Raw genomic sequence first — 21,483 nt, 5'->3', positions numbered from 1 at the left:
ACAGTGGTAAAGAATCCACTTGTCAATGCAGGAGATATGGGTTCGATCCCTGGATGGGAAGATCCCCTGGAGGAGGAAATGGCAATCCACTCCACTCTTCTTGCCTGGAGAATCCCATGGACAGAGGAGCCTGGCAGGCTACAGTCCAGGGGGTCACAAAAGAGTTGGATATGACTGAAAAGACCCTGATGCTGGGAAAGATTGAAGGTGGGAGGAGAAGGGGACGACAGAGGATGAGATGGTTGGAAGGCATCACTGACTCAATGGACATGTGTTTGAGTAAGCTCTGGGAGCTGGTGATGGAGAGGGAAGCCTGGCGGGTCCATGGGGTCACAAAGAGTTGGACAGGACTGAATGACTAAACTGGCTGAGCACACATACACTATGCAATCACTGCTTCCCTTTTCCCTGGGGGTTGTGGGGATTGATAATCACTGCATGAATCTGTAAGATGCTGAAAGGCTGGAGTATGCCCAGGAGTCACAAATTCCACTCTCCTCCTCCTTTCAGTTCAAAGGCCCATGGAGAAATTGTTTTCTACAAGCACAGTGACTGTGCCTTCATGCCCACACTTACACATGCACACACCACACCCTGACTGGCCTAGCTGAGCTCTTCCTCTATAAGCTCTACCTGTACACCACCACACACACTGCTGTGAACTGAACAGCCTTCCCCGAATTCATATGTTGAAGCCCTAACCACCCATGTAAACGGTGTGTGGAGATGGGGCCTTTGGGAGGTGATCAGGTTTAGATGACGTTAGGAGGGTACGGCCCTCGGGTGCCATCAGTGTCCTTATAAGAGACGCCACGGAGCTTGTTGTCCTCTCCCTCCCATATGAGGACACAGGAAGAGGTGGCCACCTACAAGCTAGGAAAAGGTTCTCTCCAGGAACCGGATCAGCTGGCATCTTGAGCATGGACTTCCCAGTCTCAAGAACTCTGAGAAATCAGCATCTGTTGTGTATGCCGTCCAGTAGGTGGGGTCATGCGACGGCAACCAGAGCCAACCCCCTCCTGTGGTTTCTGTGTGCTGGGTTCTTTAATTCCAGGTGTCCTCCTGAGGCATATCCCTATATCCCTGATTCTCCACTTCCCACAAACAAGTCAAGAGGTCTACAACATTTCCTTCTAGTCGATGTCCCTTCTCTTCTTTCAGAAAGCTTCCTTTAGCAGCAACACCCCCTCCTCCCACTGGAAAGCTGGTGTGTCACAGGTGAAAAACATAGGGTCACATTCAGCCCAACAAACACACTTGAGTGGCCTCTGAGAGTCATGTCTGTGAAACCAGGAGCTGCCCTTGAAAGGATCAAATAAAATAACGTACCTTGAAAGCATTTTGTAGTTTCTGAGGGGCCCCATGAAGGTGAAACATAATCACACAATATTAGCTTCTTTTGTGGAATCTGACTTCTATGTAAAAACTCAGTAACAGCTTCAGTAAAAAAAAAAATTCAGTTAAAAAAAAAAGCCACATACAATGAATACAAAGATCTATAATAATCCATGCCATTCCCTAAGTTAGGTGACTTCAGGGCAAGCACTTTCATCCATAATCATTTTTTAAAGGGTTTGAATAAGAAAAGGTTAAAGATGATTTTAAGAACTTAACCTTCTATACCAGACTACTGCTGCTGCTGCTAAGTTGCTTCAGTCGTGTCCAACTCTGTGCGACCCCATAGACGGCAGCCCACCAGGCTCCCCTGTCCCTGGGATTCTCCAGGCAAGAACACTGGAATGGGTTGCCATTTCCTTCTCCAATGCATGAAAGTGAAAAGTGAAAGTGAAGTCGCTCAGTAGTGTCTGACTCTTAGTGACCCCATGGACTGCAGCTCACCAGGCTCTTCCATCCATGGGATTTTCCAGGCAAGAGTACTGGAGTGGGGTACCATTGTCTATACCAGACACCAGACACTAATTCAGTGACACTGAAAAGAGGTTCCCCCACTAGATCATGAGAGTCTCAGGGTCTAAGGCTGAGTTTTATTCACCTTTAATACTCCAAAGTCCATTTTAGTATCTGGCACATAGCAAAAATCATTCATTCATTCATTCATTCATTCAGTGAACAAATATGGCGCCACATTCAAGAGAATGCTTGAAGGTGTTTTCTTCTGCTGAAGGTGGGTGAATAAAAATCACTCACTCTAGGATTCTTCTTTGTAAATACAGAGCAACCTAGCATAATGGAAAGCTTTGGCTGTGAAGTCAGATGCACCTGCACAATGACACTGATTCTGCCACTCAACTCAGGCAAGTGCCTCAATTCTTTCATCTGTAAAATGGGGATACTGATGGTCACTATACAGGCTTGTGTGAATGTTAGAGGAAAAACACATAAGGCAACTCAAGCATTGTCCAATACAGTGTATATGCTCAACAAAGAAAGTTTATTATCGATGAGTATCTCCAAACAGAGTGCATGTTTAAATCCAATTACACTCACTACATCATGTCACAACCTATTCATCATCTGTAAACTACATCTAACAATATTTCCATTCAATTACTGTCTACTGACTTAATGGACTGTGATACTTCGTGCTGGACATGAATGATGCACAGTACTTAGAATAGAGTCAGCTATCATAAGAACTCATATCCTGAGATTCAAAACATAAACTAGGAAATGTATCCTGAGGCCTGAAGTCAAGTAGTAGGACCTGCATCGCTGAGGGCAGTGGGCTTGGCTGCACCCATTCCAAATAGCAAGGTCCCAAGGAATCTTTCAGAGAAGTAGGCTGTCTCTATGCAGGGCAGAGAGCCACTAAAGCAGCCTAAGAATGAGTCAACATGAAAATCTGCAATGAAATAGGGGCATGGGAAGTGCTGGCTAAGTAGAGGAGAGGAACAGTAGACAAGTGAGGTCTCCCTAAGTTTGCTGAACCAGTCTGAAGTAGCCAGCACAGCACATACCTTCACAGCTACCACCTATGTACACATCTCCCCTGAGGACAAACTCCCACCTCCCCAAAGGACAGACAAGAGATAAGTCAAAGTATAAATGACGTAAGAGAGTGCTAGGAGGAAGACGTTAGAAAGCAGATTACACAGTAGAGCTGCAAGGCTAAAGATTTTCAAAACTGGCCAGAGCCTCTTTCAGATTTTCAACAGAGAGCATTCTGAAAATGACTGAAGGTCCAAAATATGAGTGAACTACCTGAATGGAATATCTTCTGACAAGGAAGTTAAAGCAAAATAATTTATTATAATTGATTGCATTTAGTTAATAAAAAGCTTATAATGATTTTCAGGGTGTTTACACATATGTTGTTCCATTTGAGAATAATGCTAGGAGGTTAAATGCTAATGGGTGTGCTAGCCAGGATGGGCAGGGGGTGTGCTAGCATGACCCCAGGAGAGCCACAAGTCAGGATCTGGAGGAGGGACTACTTGGGAGCCTGAAGCTGGTCCACCTCCATTCTAGGTAGACTGGCACTGGGAGAGATGAACTTTGCCTTGAACAGAAAACTTTACAGACCAAAAATAAAGACACCAAACCAAACCCCCATTGTAGTGGCAGGTCAAAACCCTTCATCTGGGTGACCTGTGCTGCTATTCAAATACAGCCATTGTTGTGAAACTGTGCCTGGATAGAGTTTGTAAGCCCAGAAGCAGACAGGCACAAATGTGCCTCCAGGCCATTCATTAATGCATGAGGCCATTTTGGCTTCTTGTTTCTAATTTTCAGTTCAGTTCAGTCGCTCAGTCGTGTCCGACTCTTTGTGACCCCGTGAATCGTAGCACGCCAGGTCTCCCTGTCCATCACCATCTCCTGGAGTTCACTCAGATTCACGTTCATCGAGTCCGTGATGCCATCGAGCCATCTCATCCTCTGTCATCCCCTTCTCCTCCTGCCCCCAATCCCTCCCAGCATCAGTCTTTTCCAATGAGTCAACTCTTCGCATGAGGTGGCCAAAGTACTGGAGTTTCAGCTTTAGCATCATTCCCTCCAAAGAAATCCCAGGGTTGATCTCCTTCAGAATGGACTGGTTGGATCTCCTTGCAGTCCAAGGGACCCTCAAGAGTCTTCTCCAACACCACAGTTGAAACGCATCAATTCTTCGCCGCTCAGCCTTCTTCACAGTCCATCTCTCACATCCATACATGACCACAGGAAAAACCATAGCCTTGACTAGGCAGACCTTAGTCGGCAAAGCAATGTCTCTGCTTTTGAATATGCTATCTAGGTCGGTCATAACTTTTCTTTCAAGGAGTAAGCGTCTTTTAATTTCATGGGTGCAGTCACCATCTGCAGTGATTTTGGAGCCCCCCAAAATAAAGTCTGACACTGTTTCTACTGTTTCCCTATCTATTTCCCATGAAGTGATGGGACTGGATGCCATGATCTTCGTTCTCTGAATGTCGAGCTTTAAGACAGCTTTTTCACTCTCCTCTTTCACTTTCATCAACAGGCTTTTTAGCTCCTCTTCACTTTCTGCCATAAGGGTGGTGTCATCTGCATATCTGAGGTTATTGATATTTCTCCCGGCAATCTTGATTCCAGCTTGTGTTTCTTCCAGGCCAGCGTTTCTCATGATGTACTCTGCATATAAGTTAAATAAGCAGGGTGACAATATACAGCCTTGACGGACTCCTTTTCCTATTTGGAACCAGTCTGTTCTTCCATGTCCAGTTCTAATTGTTGCTTCCTGACCTGCATACAGATTTCTCAAGAGGCAGGTCAGGTGGTCTGGTATTCCCATCTCTTTCAGAATTTTCCACAGTTGATTGTGATCCACACAGTCAAAGGCTTTGGCATAGTCAAGAAAGCAGAAATAGATGTTTTTCTGGAACTCTCTTGCTTTTTCCATGATCCAGTGGATGTTGGCAATTTGATCTCTGGTTCCTCTGCCTTTTCTAAAACCAGCTTGAACATCAGGGAGTTCATGGTTGACGTATTGCTGAAGCCTGGCTTGGAGAATTTTGAGCATTATTTTACTAGCATGTGAGATGAGTGCAATTGTGCAGTAGTTTGAGCATTCTTTGGCATTGCCTTTCTTTGAGATTAGAATGAAAACTGACGTTTTCCAGTCCTGTGGCCATTGCTGAGTTTTCCAAATTTGCTGGCATACTGAGTGCAGCACTTTCACAGCATCATCTTTCAGGATTTGAAACAGCTCAACTGGAATTCCATCACCTCCACTAGCTTTGTTCGTAGTGATGCTTTCTAAGGCCCACTTGACTTCACATTCCAAGATGTCTGGCTCTAAATTAGTGATCACATCATCATGATTATCTGGGTTGTGAAGATCTTTTTTGTACAGTTCTTCCGTGTATTCTTGCCACCTCTTCTTAATATCTCCTGCTTCTGTTAGGTCCATACCATTTCTGTCCTTTATCGAGCCCATCTTTGCATGAAATGTTCCCTTGGTATCTCTAATTTTCTTGAAGAGATCTCTAGTCTTTCCCATTCTGTTGTTTTCCTCCATTTCTTTGCATTGATCGCTGAAGAAGGCTTTCTTATCTCTTCTTGCTATTCTTTGGATATTTCCTTAATTTGGTTCTCGTCCTCTTACTGGGTCATTCTCCCTGAAGTCAGGACTATACCTAGCTGTGACTTTTGTCCTAAAATGTTAACTTTTTCAGGTGTCTTGTTTCTGTAAACCCAGGAAAACATTAGCAAATCAATTCAAAGAGAGAAGGGTCCACCCCTTGGTCCCCCACCCCATAAAACTGGCTTCAACTCTCTCAGGCATATTCAGGATAGGGTGTCTGCTATGAAAGAGCTTCTTGGGAAAAGGATAGGGAGACTTTTATCAGAATGAAAACTAAGAAAAGTGATCAGGGCTTCCCTGAGCTCAGTAGTGGTAAAGAATCCTGCCAGTGCAAGGGACATGGGTTCCATCCCTGATCCAGGAAGATCCCACATGCCTCAGAGCAAATAGGCATGTGCACCACAATTATTGAGCTGTGCTCTAGAGCCCAGGAACCGCAACTACTGAGCCCATGTCCTGCAACTACTGAAGCCCATCCACTCTAGAGCCTGTGCTGCACAACAAGAGAAGCCCCTGCAAAGAGAAGCCCTCACACTGCAACTAGAAATAGCCTCCACTTGTCCCAAGTAGAAAAAAGAAGACCCAGCACAGCCAAAAATAAATCATAAATAACTGAATAAAATGTTTAAAAAAGTGATCAGTCAAAAGTCACAAAGCAACTACAATTTCGTAAGTCTTTAAAAGCCAAAGCTTAGGGTATATTTTACCTCCCAGCCACTCTCCTCGCCCCCTAAAATCATGGTACAGTTGACCTTTATGTCCTGCCCTGCAACTTGATTTGACAACATCCACTGTAAAGGGTAACACAGTGTGTAGAAAACAGCACTAACCCATTCTGTTGGGCAAAGAACTTTCTGGAACTTTCCCAGTCCTTCAGGAAAAAAGAAAGATAATGTGCCTAGCATTAGGAAGGGTTAAGTTCACCAGGCTGTTGAGAATTTTTAATCTTCCTTTTAATGTAAGTCATAGTACTGTTAACTTGAATATTATTGAAAACAGATTTAGTTGAGCGGCTCATAAAGTACCAGCACAGAGAAGGAAAAAGGTATTTGACTTCAGTGAAGGTAAAACTATAGTCAGCACTGTACATCCCCGGGTGCTGCCTCCATAAATACAGAGGACTGACTGTATTACACCATTTCATATAAGGGACTTAAGCACCCACATATTTTGGTATTCACTAGGGTCCTGGAACCAATTCCCTGTGAATACAAAGGGACCATTGTATGTGAAGACCAGATTTCAAATGTAACCAATGGTCTTATAAAAAGAAACCCAAAAATTCAGGCAGGAATCTCATGACTCTCCCTCTCTCCCCCTCTCTGCATCTCCCCTCTGACTAGCTCACCTCCCAACCTCCTCACACCTGCTGTGAAGTTGTGAATATTACAGAGGCATAGCCAATTCTCAGATGGGTTCTCCTGACACATCATTTTTGCATTAGTACTTCACTGTGTGTGAATTTCCTTAGTTCAGGAAGATGGAGCCTAGTACTTCTCAACTTTCTTCTCTTAATTACCCCCAGTCGTAAAGCAAAAAGGCCTACTCAAGGGCATTTGAGATCCAGCCCAAGGTAGCAAGTAGAAATCTATTTGATGCCTCATGTTTTATTCTCTTGACTGTCAATTACATTCTACTCCATAATATATGGGCTTCCCAGGTGGCGCCAGTGGTAAAAAAAAACCCGCCTGCCAATGCGGGAGATGCCAGAGACTAGTTCAACCCCTGGGTCAGAAAGATCCCCTGGAGGAGGGCATGGTAACCCACTCCGGTATTCTTGCCTGGAGAATCCCTTGGACAGAGGAGCCTGGCAGGCTACAGTCCATAGGGTCGCAAAGAGTCGGACACGACTGAAGCAACTTAGCACGCCATAATAGATGCATCTGTTCTCACATAAAGCGATGGGTTTTCTGAATTTATGTAAATGAACAGTTCAGGAAGCTGCACCAGGTTAAACCTACAGCTTTGTGTATCACGGTACATTATGAGTATTGATGCATGCTGTCCTCTATTTCACAGAAATTCACTCAAACTTTTAATCCTCTTTGTCTTTATATATTAGCTTCAGACGAAAATAAGGTGAATGGTAGTTCAACACATTTAATTACTTAAATAAAACTGAAGCCATCATTTAGGAACATCCAGAAGAAAGAAGGGGTTTCCCTGGTCACTCAGACAGAAAAGAATCTGCCTGCAATGAGGGAGACCAGGGTTCAATCCCTGGGTCAGGAAGATGGGGTGGCATCTGACTCTGACCAAGATAGAATACATATCCCCATAGCTACAATGATTGGTTCACAAATAGGAATGTGCTCAGTCAAAGCCAACCAGAGAACTCACAGCCAACCAGCACTTCTACCCCAAAGCTCTTTCTCCTATGTTGCTAATATATATTAGCCATATATATATATATACACACATAGAGAGAGAGAGAGAGAGAGAGAGAGAAGAGAAAGAGAGAAAATCCAAACTCCTTAGGGTGCCATCTGCAGTCTAGACCATGGATCAAGGGTGGCTGATGGATGAGCCTTGGTTCTGTGAACTGCACACAAAGATGATCCAGAAGATGCTCCAAGTCTTGATAAAAACATCTTTCAATGTTCTCAGTTTATTCCAATATTTATACTCATGGCTCCCTCTCCATTCTCTCATCTACCCAGCACCTGTCCTGTTCTCCTTGCTGGGAGTGTCTCGTTCTCATTACCTGCCCAGGGGAGGTTTATCATTCTATTTCAGCCCAAGCAGGTTCCCCCTTGAGAACTCTTCCCCTCTTTCCCCACTGAGTTGCTCACTTCTTCCCAGCTTCCTTAAGGCCACTCTCAGAGCATGCAGTACTGTTGCCTCCACAACCACCAGGAGCCCCTCCAGCCTGTGACCTCTCCTACCTACCTTTGCATCACCAGCATCTGACACAGTGCCTTCCCTGTAGTAAATCTTACGTGAACATTTGTTAAATACATGAAAGAATGAGTCAAGAAAATGAATTTACACTGGTTAGCACTAAAGGGCAAGGTGCAAAAGCGAATGCAACTCTATGCCAGTTCACTTCTTTCCATCAGCAACCCAACCAAGGATTGGGTTGATCCCAACTGATTACTCAAACCGATCTGGCCTGAGAGAGAAACAAGAAGAGGCATAAATTCACAGAATTAGAAGTATTAAAACATTTTCTTCCCTCTCTTACTATCCACATTCAATCCCTGCATCTGTTTTTGATTTTACTCATTTCAAAGAAACACTCTGTCCAGATGTTCACATAGGAACTGAGCGTTAACACAAAAATAGAGAGTCTCAAACTAAAGATGTCATTGGCCTTCTGGAAGAGCACCTCAGTGAGGCTGGAGGGACAGTATCCCTGTCACACTGGGGCTGCTGAGACTTTTCCACTTGTTCTCATCCATTATCAGTTCTTAGCCTTTTCAGAAACACAACATCCTGAGGTTATGATGGGGTTGGAAGCAGGGAGCTATGTCTTTGTAACTGGGAAACAGTTGGTGGATAAGCCTTGATTTCATACACTCCAAGCAAAGGTGATTGGGAGACACTTGGAATCTTGATAAAACACATCTTTCTAAGTTCTTAATTTATTTCACTGTCTTTACTCAACAGGCAGCTAACAGTCATGGACTGCATGCAGCCACTTGCTGCCTGATGGCAGGCTCCTTACAGAGAGGGGACATCAGTTTGGGTCTAGCAGGACCCCCCAGTCATTGCTGACCGCAATTCACCTTACATCCCTTCCTTCCCCTTCCAGAAATTACATGAGTCTTCAGAATTGTTCAAAACCGTCTATTTTCTGAGTCATAGCTCTTGCTAAAATAGAAGGTGTGGTTCTTCCTGCTGGTACCATCCTGCACTAACTGCCTCCTTCCTGTCAGCAGGTTGGAATATGTCTTTAAGCAAGGCCCGTGGTTTCCACCTGGGAAGCCGGCATCCCTGTCTCAACTTTGAGCCTGATAATAAACGACCTATTTCTACACTCACTGCCAAAGGCTATGCGTTGCAATCAGGTTTCTCTTGGAGAAGAGTTTCTAGCAGCTGAAGGTAAGAGGATGAGATGAGTGAGAAGCAGAAAATCCAGACCCTCCATGTCAATAAGCATTATTACAATTTAAAGCACAGGGTAGATGAGAAATCTGAAAATCACCTTTACAAAGAGGGGGAAATTCCTAGGCAGCTCTAATGAAAACAAAGATAGTCTAAGTGTGACAGGAAGCAAAACCTCCTACCCTGCCATTACTGTTCTGAAGACCTGCCTTTCCTTATAATTATAACTAAGTTCAGGTTTGTCTTCATTCTTAAGAAGAGCTACCTTCCCCCATATGCTATTTATCTTTTTACAGAAGATTCAAAAGGTTAAAATAGATGGCTTTGGTTTTAAGGACATTTTCATTTTTGAAAACATAGGCAATTATAATGGTTAATTACAGGTTTGAGGGGAAATTCTTGACCTTTTGCCGAGATATATTCATTGAGCCAGGGGAACAGTGGCTTAGGCAACACTGACAATGTTCTAGAGCCAAGTGCTGCCTTAATTGTTCAAAATCTGGAAAAGGAGCCCACCCCATCCCACTCCATAAAGCACGTGTTTCTCCTGTTTCCTCTCTCCCCCTCTCCCCTCGCACTCTCTGTATATATGTGAACTTTTTTCTAAGTGCCAGAGAAAAACCAACCTTTTCTTCCCACCCTTTCCCATAGCTTTTCTGTTCTGGAAAGTATACAAACAAGGCTTGATTTCTCTGTTTGGTAATCAGGGGAAAGAAAATTTCAGTATCTGTAAAGAGCCAGTCTAATTGTTTTCACTGAATTCACTGATCATTTCAGTTTAAGGAAATAAATCTCCCCAATTGCCTTGCTGAAAAGACCAGTTAAGTTCCTCAGCTCTTAACAAAAAGGTCACCAAGGTAGCCCCATGCAGACATGATGGATATTAGGACTCTGTTGCTAGTTATCCAAATGGCCCATTTCTTCTCCACAACAGGGCTTATCTTGAACTAATACGGTTCAATTCAGATAAATTCAATATGTTCTTGCTGGGCTTGTCCTCTTGGGGGCTTTGGGAAAGCAATGTGCCTTTCAGATGCATCTGCTCTGAATGTTGCATGCAGGACTGGTAAGATTGGCAGGCCGAGTTTGTGCAAATGAAACAAAGCTTATGAATACTCGTCCTCACTTATTCACACACTCTGCCACCTAGAACCTCACGAGATCGCCTTCAGGCAAAGGAGGGATAAAACAGACGGAAAGTGGAGAGAGAGAAATGAGAGGATGGGTCCCCGGAAGCCACAGAAAGGCAGAGGGATTCAGTGCTTGCACTGGACAGAGCCTCATGAGGAGGGAGGGAAGCCCCACTGCCTACTCACAGACATCCACGGTGATACCTCAAGACAGGCCACTCCCTTTGGGCTGCAATTTCCTCTGTGGGGCCAGCTGCAGGGTCAACACTGATACCCAGCTGTGGCAAGAACCATGTCATGCGGAATGCTTCCTTGATGGTGTCCCTGACTGGGACCAGCACAGGCCTTCACACAGGAACAAAGCAGATGGTGGAGCTGTCATGCTCTGCCGTAGAGAACCTGGAGGAGATATATCCCCAGCTACTGCTTTCTCAATTCTTACGACAAACAAACACAGTCATCTAAAATTTTCTATGAAAGTGAAAGTGAAGTCGCTCAGTTGTGTCTGATTCTTTGCGACCCCATGGACTGTAGCCTATCAGGCTCCTCCGTCCATGGGATTTTCCAGGCAAGAGTGCTGGAGTGGATTGCCATTTCCTTCTCCAGAGGATCTTCCAGACCCAGGAATCGAATCTGGGTCTCCCGCATTGCAGGCAGATGCTTTACCATCTGAGCCACCAGGGAAGCCTCTAGAAAATTTTCTATAGAGGATGCCATTTTGAGTTTTCTATGGTCAAGGGCAAATGTCCAAGAGTTTGTAATCAGAAAGAATATTTTGCCTTCAGTTTTGCTGTGTTTTAATTTTTTTATAAGGATTTATTGAATTTTTTATAACATTGCTTCTGTTTCATGTTTTGATGTTTTGGCCCCAAGGCATGTGGGATTTTAACTCTCCAAACAGTGAAAAAAATTCAAGTCGCTCAGTTGTGTCTGACTCTGCGACCCCATGAACTGTAGCCCACCAGGCTCCTCTGTCCATGGGGATTCTCCAGGCAAGAATACTGGAGTGGGTTGCCATTTCCTTCTCCAGGGGATCTTCCCAACCTAAGGATCGAACCTAGGTCTCCCACATTGCTGGCCGACTCTATGCCCTCTGAGCCACAGGGTCCTCCTTTAACTCTCCAACTAGGGATCAAATCTGTACCCCCTACATGAGACAACAAAGTCTTAACCACTGGACTGCCAGGGAAGTCTCTGCCTTCAGTTTATGTCACAGTTTTATGTCAACACATAAAATTGGATCTTATATATATTCTGCCAATTGCCTTAGTAAATAAAATATAAACATTGTAAAATCAAGGCACTGTTAAAAAATGAAAACTCCAGCATGGATGCTTAGATTGATTAGTTCACACATTCAGTCAAGTCAACAAATATTCAATGGGCTTCCACTGTGCTGGAAACTGCAGCAGAAATACAAATAGGAATAAGACATGCTCCCTACCCTGAGCAGCTTATAGTATACAGGAAATGAGAATTTAATGTGATGTTTGCTCCAACGTGGATTTTTTTCAGAGTACTATTAGACCATAAAGAAGATTCAGTGATGGTCTATGGGAGTTGGGAAAGGATTCACAAAAGAAGTAGCATTTCATTTGGATCCTTTAAGGATGAATACCTGTTTTATAAGTGGAGAAAGAAGTGTGAGTCACAGTAAGCACATCATAGCTGGGAAAATTAGCCTCATTATCAACTGGCCTATGTCACCAATTTCTAGAAAACCATCAACCCTGTTATCTAAAAGTAAATGCATCAGTGGTTTAAATTGAAAAGTTATTCATTTGCACAAAGTAGACTGAGTTCATTATAATTTAACAAACGGATTCCCTTCTATGGTATTTACACAGTTCGCGGAAGGCTTTGACCCATAATAACTGAATAAGATAAATGTTTCTCTCATTTGAGTTTCCATGTACTGCTTCCTTTGGTCATCTGTTTTACTTGGGGTCTCTAAACTGAACTGACTTTAATCTTTGAACTGTACATGTGGCAATACACATGATTGTCAAACTTCTTTGATGTTAAACTAACAGATGTCGAGTTTAATTTTGTGGCACTTTGATTAAAGGATTAGGGGGAGACCCATGAAAGCAATCACCTTACCTGAAAAGCTGAATTTTAACAATAATCAAGGAGGCCAAAGATGTTGCTAAGCTCAGCCTGGTGAGAAATGAGCATATTACAAAACGAGCACTCATATTGGCCAGTTTTTCACTGACCTATTAAAACCTGAGGCATTATTCAAGGTGAGTCAGCTGGTATAGAAAACACCTAATATTTTCACGCAATTAAAAAAAAGAAAACACTTACCGGGCTTAGGGTGACAAAAAAATTTTGGTAATAGCATAGTAGTGATGACTGCACTATGCTGTGGATATGATTAATGTTGCTGAATTGTACACTTCAAAATGGTCAATGCTATGTTATGGATTTTTACCAAAAGAAAAAATACCCCAAAAGGCACCCATTGGGATATTTTCTTTATGAACTAGATACTGACATTCGAGATTTTTTATTCTTATCATTTTCCTTGGAGAATATTTTAACAGATCATCAAAGACGCTCTTGCTAACAAATTCTCTTTAACTAAAAGCCTATTGCCTTGTGTCTAGGCAAAACCAGTATGTAAAGTATTAACAAAATAAGAAAACCTATTTAGCTGAAATAATTGTAGAGGAAGTCAGTCCACAATATTCTTGTAACTGTCTCTTAAATTAACAAAGTAACAGTATTGCAACAGGTGATCAATTTGAGTATTTGCTACTCTTCTAAGGACATTCCAAAATAATCCAATTCAATATATAGTTTTTATGTATGACTAATATTTGTGCATAGTTAACTTGTTCTGCCATTAACTAAATCTTATACAAGATGTGAATCCAGCTGTTGAAAGATTTAGAAACCCTAGTAATTTATGGTATAGTCAGTAACACTGGCCTGAGATGCTGACTAACGTCAATGTGAGTTTCACAAGTACAATTTGGTGCTGCAGATCCAGGTCCTAAAGAGGGTGAAAAGAAGGTGAGCAAAAATTCAGAAGGTGGAATATGTTGATGAGTTTGTTTAAAGAGTCGACATTTTGAGGAGGAGATGGAGATGTCAAAATTGATTAAACCACTTCTTATACAACAGGAAAATAATCAATTCTACCTTAGAAGGTCTAATCATACCTGAGGGAAAATGAAAGATATTTTACCCTAGTATTACCTAAGCACATGGCACAATTAGCATCATAGGAGATATGACCACAGAGTAAGAATTTCATACTTCCTGTTTATAACAATACTTTGCATTTAAGGAAATTATAATTTCCCATGTTAACAAAAGTATTTCTAAAAATGTATTTATGATCCGGAAAGCAACCAGAATTTCCATTAACAAGCCTATGTTTTTCCTATTAAATTAAGTAGATTTCATTTTTAAGTTCTGCAAGGATTTTTCTCACCATTAAACTTGCTATATGGTGAACTCTGGCTGAAGATAATGAAACTCAACCCTTAATAGTGATGGACAAATATTATTTAATTTAATCTTTTCTCTCTAGGATTATTCACAGCAGCAAAGCACAAAAGGGTAAACACAGAGCCCGTGAAGTACTTTCATACCTGGAAATCATCACTAATTAACACTAATTAAAAAAACAGAAGCTTTATTAAGGAAAAGATGCTAGACAGCAGTTCAGGAGACATGGACTTGAGTCTCACACTTTGACTTCAAGCTGTGTGATTTTTGCATACCCCACTCTCTCTCTGCCACTTCCTAGGGTTTCTGGGACCATCAGCACATGAGAAAGTACTCGGTAAATGGAACAGTACAGACAAATGTGTGTTGATCTTGGTAATAAAAACCAGCATCAGAAATTAGTCCACAGGATTAGATCTTAGTCCAGTCCTGCTCCTATTCTCCTGGATGACAATGTTATACCTCCTCTTTCTCTCCAAACATCTACCTCTCCCTACTCTAGCATCACCCTCTACTGGTGACCTGGTTTCTCACGTCACTGAGAAACCCAAAGAAATCAGAAAAGAGCCTCCCCGTGCTTCGTCAACACCTCTACCCACCACCAAAATCTGTGCCAAACCAACACTTAATCTTCCTGGTACAGGGATGAAATGTCCCTGTTCCTAAAATAGGACATCCTCTCCAGTAGATACTATCATTTTCCATCTACTCAGCATCAACATTCTGGCAATTTTCCCCTCAAAATCATTAATTGTTTGCTCTCCACCAGATCAGCACTATTGGCAAACTAACCTTCTGCTGTTTTATGCATCTGAAATAACAACAAAATTAAGTCGTCTTGACTCCAGTTCCCTCATGAACTACCAACCTAATGTTTTCTTCCTTTTGCAGCAAAAATCTTCAAGAGTCATTTATCCTTGTCTCCAGTTTCTTTCCTTCCATTCTGCTTACTACTCCCTCCAAAGAAGAATTTGCCCCATCATCCCACCAACACAGTTTGCATCAAGGCCACCAGTGACCTCTAGGGTGCTGAATTCAATGTTCAATTTTCAGTTGTCATCTTACTTGACCAGTTCCAGCATTTGACACAGCTCATCACATCTTCCTCATAACCCTTCTTCACTTGGCTGTAGGGACACCTGCTTGTCTTGGTTTTTCTTTTTTCAGTGCTTGCTTTTTCCTTTTCTGTTTCCTCCTCATGTCCCAGACTCAGGATACTGAGAGTCCCAAAGATCAACCATTAAATCTCTCCTCTTTTCTAATATTCTCTTATCCCTTGGAGATCTCTTACAAGCAACTTTAAAAACCATCTACAGGCTTACGCCTGCCTGCTTGTGCGTAAGCTCAATCTTGTCCAGTTCTTTGCAACCCTGTGGACTGTAGCTGCTTGTCCATGGAATTTCCTGGGCAAGAATACTGGAGTGGGTTGCCATTTCCTACTCTAGGGGATCTTCCAGACTCAGGGATCGAACCTGCATCTCTTGCATCTCCTGCATTGGCAGGCGGATGCTTTATCACTAAGCCACTCGAGAAGCCCCATGACTTAAAACTAAATATTTCCAGGGCTTTCCTGGTGGCTCCGTGGTAAAGCATTTGCCTGACAAACCAGGGGACATGGGTTCGATCTCTGGGCCTGGAAGATCCCATATGTTACAGGACAATTGAGCCCGTGTGTCACAGCTACTGAAGCCTGTGCACCTAGAGCCTGTGCTCCACAACAAGAGAAGCCACCACGATGAGAAGCCTGTGCACCACAACTAGACAGGAGCCCTCGCTGGCCACAGCCAAACAAAGCCCACATGCAGCAATGAAGACACAGCGCAGCCATAAGTAAGTAATCTTGAAAAAATATTTTCGGCTCTGATCTCTCCATTGAGCTGCATACTTCTGTATCCAGCTGTCTACTCAACATTTTCTACTAGAGGTCTTATGCACACAGGAACTTAAAAAGTCTAACATAGCATGGAACAACTGATCTGTTTCCAGGAGTCTAGTGTATTCTCAGGGTGCCCAACATTTATTAATGACAACTCCATCTATCCAGCCATTCAGGCCAAAATGTATGCAAAATCCTTTCCTCCACTCTTGGTCCTACACACACACCTTACACATCAGCAGATCTTCAAAGTATATCCAGATTTTGATCTCTTCTCACCCCTTCCCTGACACCATCGCCTCTCATCTGGAATGGAGCAATAGCCTCCCACCTGTCTCCCTACCTCCACCCTTGGTCTCCACAGTCTCTTCTCAGTAGGCAGTGGTTCTTTAAAAGACACCAGTTAACATCCTCCCTATGTTTAGAACCCTCCTGGGACTCTCTTCCATCCAGAGTAAACTCCAGGGGTATTGCAAAGGCCTTCAAGACTCAATATAATCCAGCCCCCATTACTTTTCTGATCTCACTCCCTTCCACTCTGATCATTTCACGGCTTGCTATTACTCAAACTTGCCAACAATCTCCTGACCCAGGGCGTTTGCACTTGCTACTAAAGTGACCACCTGGAACTTCCCTTGTGGTTCAGTGGTGAAGAATCCTCCTGCCAATGCAGGGGACAGGGGTTTGATCCCTGGTCCAAGAAGATTCCACACTCCACAGGGCAACCAAGCCTGAGTGCCACAACTACTGAAGCCCTTGTGCTCTTGAGTCCGTGCTCTGCAACGAAAGACGCCCGTGCACTGCAGCTAGAGAGTAACTCCCATCTGCCCCAACTAGAGAAAAGCCCACACGCAGCCCCAGTACAGCCAATAAACAAAAACAAAGCGACCACTTAAAAACAAGAGAACTAAAATGAAACTACAGGACAAGTACTATTATTAAAATTTGCTCAAATAAGCTCCCTTGACTCGTAGTATGAATTAGACACAGTCTAATTATGAATTAGGTGAGTTGTTCCCAGGAACGAGTACAACTAGGCATCACCAGCTTAAGAAAGCGCCAGCTTTAGAAAAAAAGAAGAGGCAAACTGTAGACAGGAACTGTGTCTTTCTGGATCCCCAGGGGTCTGGCCCAGGGCCTGGTGCACGGCAACACTCACTGCGTGCGTGATGAGTGAATCAAAGGCTGACGGAGACTCCAGGGCAAAAGCAACAAAGCCAGTAAAGACGATGAAAGGAAGGCTGAAAGGACCAGAGGGGCCCTAATACAGTCTCCCTGGCTTTGCTTTTCTACACTCATGTTGCTGGGCCTGGGGGAGCCACTGAGCCTTCAAACAGTGAGAGCCCATGTCTGTGAGAAGTGCTTCTGCCTCCTGCAGCGCCCTTACAGTCTGATAGAGCAGCTCCGTGCACAGTGCCCACTAGAACCCAGAACTTGTTCAACAACTATGGCTTTCTCTGAGGAGCTGTTATAGTAACATTTTACAGATCAAATCACCAGCATCCACTGGATCAAGAAATGCAAGAACATTTCAGGAAAACATCTACTTCGGCCTCACTGCTGCTGCTGCTGCTAAGTCGCTTCAGTCGTGTCCGACTCTGTGCGACCCCAGAGACGGCAGCCCACCAGGCTCTCCCATCCCTGGGATTCTCCGGGCAAGAATACTGGAGTGGGTTGCCATTCCCTCCTCCAATGCACAAAAGTCAAAAGTGAAAGTGAAGTCGCTCAGTCGCCTCCGACCCTTCACGACCCCACAGACAGCAGCCCACCAGGCTCCCCCGTCCATGGGACTCTCCAGGCAAGAGTACTGGAGTGGGACTGACTATGCTAAAACCTTTGACTATGTGGATCACAACAAACTAGAAAATTCTTAGAGATGGAATACAAGACCACATTATCTGCCTCCTGAGAAAACTATATGTAGTCAAGAAGTAACAGTTAGAACAGAACATGTAACAATGAACTGGTTCAAAATTGGGAAAGGAGTACGTCAAGGCTATATACTGGCACACTGCTTATTTAACTTCTATGCAGAGTATATCATGTGAAATTCTGGGCTAGATGAATCACAAGATTGGCAGGAGAAATATCAACAACCTCAGATATGCAAATGATACCAATCTAATGGCAGAAAGATAAGAGGAACTAAAGAGCCCCTTGATGAAGGTAAAAGAGGAGAGTGAAAAAGCTGACTTAAAACTCAACATTCAAAAAATGAACATCATGGCATCTGGTCCCATTACTTCATGGCAAATAGATGGGGAAACAATGGAAACAGTGGCAGATTTTATTTTCTTGGGCCCCCAAATCATTGCAGACAGTGACTGCAGCCATGCAATTAAAAGACATTTGATCCTTGGAAGAAAAGCTATGACAAACCTAGACAGTGTATTAAAAAGCAGAGACATCACTTTGCCAACAAAGGTCTGTATAGTCAAAGCCATGGGTTTTCCAGTAGTCCTATACAGATATGAGAGCTGGACCATAAAGAAGGCTGAGCACTGCAGAACTGATGCTTTCAAACTATGGTGCTGGGGAAGACTGTTGACAGTCCCTTGGACAGCAAGGAGATCAAACCAGTCGATCCTGAAAGGAAATCAACCCTGAATATTCATTGGAAGGACTGATGCTAGAGCTGAAGCTCCAATACTTGGACCACCTGATGTGAAGAGCAGACTCACTGGAAAAGACCTTGATGCTGGGCAAGATTGAGGGCAGGAGGAGAAGGGGCAACAGAGAATGAGATGGTTAGATAGCATCACTGATTCAATGGACACGCGTTTGAGTAAACTCCGGGAGACAGAGGACAGGGAAGCCTGGCATGCTGCATTCCATGGGGTCTCAAGAGTTGGACACGCCTTAGCGACTGAACAACAATAACAACATTTTACAGATGGTGGTGGTTCAGGTTCATCTGACTCAAGCCATGGTCCTTTAAACATTCTCCCATGGGTTTTCCAAATTAGAAGGGGATGATCTGCTAAGCAGAAGAGTCCAGAGGCAATGAAGGAAAAAGTACTGGGGTTGGTGTGGGGAAGGTGATGACCCACAATCTCTATTTTTATTAATAATATTCAGATGAAGTTCGGGACCTACAAAGAGATTGCATAATGTGACTGAGCAGCCAGGAAGCTCTTCAGTATTACCAAGTTAGAGAGAGTTGTTTCTTTTGTACAGGTTTTGGATTGCAAATCTGGAGAGTTTATCTGTAGGGCTGTTTTCCTAAGGCCTCCACAACAAAGCCAGGGCAAACAAATGACACATCCCAGGCAGACACTGCAACCCCAGCTTCTGTTGTTTCAGCCTGAGGCACTTTCCATGCCAGCAGGCAGCCCCTTTTCTGTTTTTGCAGCTCCATCCTGGGCCATGTTTGTTTAGGTGTGTTCACTATCTGCAGTTCAGCTGCCTCCTCTCAGGCGACAATAACACTTGGCGTATGTACTAACAAAATGCTGCAATTATAATTTTGCAGTGGTAGCATTTAGGGAACCAGATGCCCAATTCTGTATGCTTTGCATATTTATGGCATTGTTCTCATTAGTAACATCCTGCATAACTCTCTCACATCTTAGCCCTAGGGCTTCTCTACACCCAGCCACATTCTCTTGTTAGAGTCCCCCCACCCCCACCTGTTAAACTCGTTCCTCACCTCTCTACAATAATAGCAATAATAACAGCAGCAATAATAATAACAAAATGATACCTTCCTGGCACTTGGGAAGGACTTTTAAAAGTCTAGTGGCTCAGATGGTAAAGAATCTGCCTGCAAAGCAAGAGACCTGGGTTCAATCCCTGGGTCAAGAAGAGCCCCTGGAGAAGGGGATGGCTACCCATTCCAGTATTATTGCCTGCAGAACTCCATGGACAGAGGAGCCTGGCAGGTTACAGTCCATGAGGTCACAAGTCAGACACGACTGAGCAACTAACACTTTCAACACTTTAAAAGTCTATCAGTTGTAGCAGATGGTCAGCAAGAAAGTATGGTGGAGAGGAGAAAAATATTAATAAGAGTATACCAAGATCATGACATCTGGTCCCATCACTTCATGGCAAATAGATGGGTAAAAAGTGGAAACGGTGACAGATTTTATTTTCTTGGGCTCCAAAATCACTGCAGATGGTGACTGCAGCCATGAAATTAAAAGACCCTGCTCCTTGGAAGAAAAGCTATGACAAACCTAGACAGTGTATTTAAAAGCAGAGATATTACTTTGCTGACAAAGGTCCATATAGTCAAAGCCATGGTTTTTCCAGTAGTCATGTACAGATATGACAGTTGGACCATAAAGAAGGCTGAGCACTGAAGGATTGATGATTTCAAACTGTGGTGCTAGAGAAGATGCTTGAGAGCCCCTTGGACAGCAAGAAGATCAAACCAGTCAATCCTAAAGGAAATCAACCCTCAATATTCATTGGAAGGACTGAAGCTGAAGTTCCAATACTTCGGCCACCTGATGGGAAGGGCCAACTAATTGGAAAAGATGCTGATGCTGGGAAAGATTGAGGGCTGGAGGAGATGGGGGTGACAGAGGGTGAGATGGTTGGATGGCATCACTGATTCAATGGACATCAGTTTGAGCAAAGTCTGGGAGATAGTGAAGGACAGGGAAGTCTGGCATGCTATAGTCCATCAGGTCTCAAAGAATTGGGACCTGACTTAGAGACTGAACAATAACAAAACACCAAGAGCAAGCAGCAGGAGACCTCTGCTTTCCTGATTCTGCATAGAAAAGACAAGTTCTAAATCTTGTTTGAGACTGTTGGAACCCCATGGGCATAGAACACACATAAATTTTCTGAGTTTTATTTTCATCATGCCAAGACAGAGAACATGCCACATTTGTAACATATGATCAAAATCCAGTAGGCATCATTCTCATCATCAACTAGCTTCAGAGGAAAGGAAACCTCTCACTCAAGTTTCTCCCCATTCACACCCACAGTTACCTCCAACAGCTCCATGACTTAATCTCACCAAGTCTCAGAACAATTTAGAATGATACCACCTGTATGTCAAAATATCACAGTGCCATATATGTCAGTACTTAGTTACAAGGTTCTTTCACACTAATAAAAAATCTTCAAGATATCTAGACAAGTCCTTCTTGGGCCAGCTCTGAAATAAATCCACACATCCCTACCTTCATCTAAGAAAGATGTGCACTCTAATCTAAAATAAACATTGCAGTTTGTGAACCAGCTCTTCAGATGAGTTATAGACACTCCCCCAAGTCTCTCTAGATCCCTAGATGACTGAAGTTTACCCAGACCAAGCTGGACATCCAACATCCCCTGAAATTCTGCAAAGTTCCAGAACTAATGAAGCTCTTCACTACTGTCTCTCCTTGGTCATCCCAGCACATGTAAAAGAGAAAAACCAAATATACATCATTTTTACATAATTATATGGCATATCAATCATTATATTATATAATAATTTTTTCTTTAGTTAGTATAACCAATTTTAT

General features: G+C 43.3%; 1 protein-coding gene across 2 annotated transcripts in view; it reads right to left on the bottom strand.

Moving 5' to 3' along the window:
* The window catches only part of LYPD6 (LY6/PLAUR domain containing 6), a 135,817-nt gene that overhangs the window by 73,123 nt on the left and 41,211 nt on the right, over positions 1–21,483 (bottom strand). The window contains exon 2 of one of the 2 annotated variants that reach the window (XM_018062716.1): positions 10,864–11,076. The exons of the other annotated variant lie outside the window; for it this stretch is intronic. The gene's annotated coding sequence lies outside the window, so the exon portion shown is untranslated. The remainder of the gene's footprint in view (positions 1–10,863; positions 11,077–21,483) is intronic. 2 annotated transcript variants of the gene reach the window in all.

This window comes from Capra hircus, chromosome 2 (assembly GCF_001704415.2).
Source record: "Capra hircus breed San Clemente chromosome 2, ASM170441v1, whole genome shotgun sequence".
Classification (NCBI taxonomy): Eukaryota; Metazoa; Chordata; class Mammalia; order Artiodactyla; family Bovidae; genus Capra; species Capra hircus.
This window is presented reverse-complemented; position numbering and strand designations above follow the sequence as displayed.